This window comes from Rutidosis leptorrhynchoides, chromosome 9 (genome assembly GCF_046630445.1).
Source record: "Rutidosis leptorrhynchoides isolate AG116_Rl617_1_P2 chromosome 9, CSIRO_AGI_Rlap_v1, whole genome shotgun sequence".
Taxonomy (NCBI): Eukaryota; Viridiplantae; Streptophyta; class Magnoliopsida; order Asterales; family Asteraceae; genus Rutidosis; species Rutidosis leptorrhynchoides.
The window spans coordinates 372285250-372286553 of record NC_092341.1 but is presented as its reverse complement, the minus strand read 5'-3'; the positions used below and the strand labels follow the sequence as shown (position 1 = coordinate 372286553).

At 38.5% G+C, this 1304-nt stretch overlaps 1 non-coding gene across 1 annotated transcript; it reads left to right on the top strand.

The window, feature by feature from the left end:
- Positions 1-838: 838 nt before the first annotated feature.
- On the top strand, positions 839-945 carry LOC139869547 (small nucleolar RNA R71). The gene has a single exon (XR_011766155.1). It is a non-coding gene; the product is annotated as a small nucleolar RNA R71 (small nucleolar RNA).
- The last annotated feature ends 359 nt before the right edge of the window (positions 946-1304 follow it).

The window sequence follows — 1304 nt, the reverse complement described above, 5'->3', positions numbered from 1 at the left end:
TTCAGAATTTGTTGATATCATGTTAACATTTTCATTCCGAGGATTTACTTCATTATTACTCGGTAGCTTTCCTTGTTCCCTTTCACTCATCAATCTAACAAGAGTACCAACTTGTTTTTCTAGATTCAAAATGGAAGCTTGTTGAGTTCTAAATGACTGCTCAAACCTCTCATTCGTTTGGGTTTGAGTTTCAATAAATTGTGTTTGAGATTCAACTAGCTTAAATACCACTTCTTCCAGATTTGACTTCTTCTCGTCGGTTTGTTGTGGTGGTTTATACAAGCCAGGTCTTTGTTGATTAAAAGTGTTGTTTTGAGTTGGTTGGTTATTCGGACCTTGTTGGTTATACGAGTTATTGTCGGGTCCTTTTGGATTGTAAAGAATGTTTTGATTTCGATTGAAGTTTGGCCTTGGCGGTTGATAATTATTCTGATAACTATTTTCCAGCCTTTGGTTCATGTAGACAACATTCTCACGTTGTTCCATCGTTTGTTCAATGTGACAGTCTTTCATTAAGTGTGGTCCACCGCATTGCTCACAACTGATTCGTATTGCGTGAATATCTTTATTCATCTTTTCCATTCGTCTTTCGAAAGCATCTATTTTTGCGGAAACGGAATCAAAGTCATGGCTAGAATCGGCTCTAGCCGCTTTAGATGATCGAAAGATATCTTTTTCTTGGTGCCACTCATGAGAGTGGGAGGCTGTATTATCAATAATTTTGTAAGCTTCAGTTGCGGTTTTCTTCATAATGGAACCACCAGCTGTTATGTCGATGTCTTTTCTTGTAGCAACGTTGACACCTTGGTAGAATATTTGTACTATTTGATAAGTGTCTAAACCGTGTTGAGGACATCCTCTCAACATCCTTCCGAATCTTGTCCACGCCTCATATAATGTTTCATTTGGCTTTTGTGTGAACGTAACAATTTCTCCTTGAAGTCTCACGGCTTTAGATGCCGGAAAGAATCTTTGAAGAAATTTTTCAACTAAGACATCCCATGTGTCAATCGCCCCTTCAGGTAACGATTCTAACCAATCTTTGGCTTCTCCCTTTAAAGTCCAGGGAAACAACATGAGATAGATCTGTTCATCCTCAACTTCTCGGATTTTGAATAGTGTACAGATCCTATTAAACATACGAAGATGTTCGTTGGGATCTTCTTTTGGCGTACCACTATATTGGCACTGATTAGTTACCATATGTAGAATTTGTCCTTTGATTTCATAATCTGGAGCATTAACTTCTGGCTTAATAATGGCGTGACCTTGGCCCGTGCGTTTAGCTCTCATTCGATCTTCCA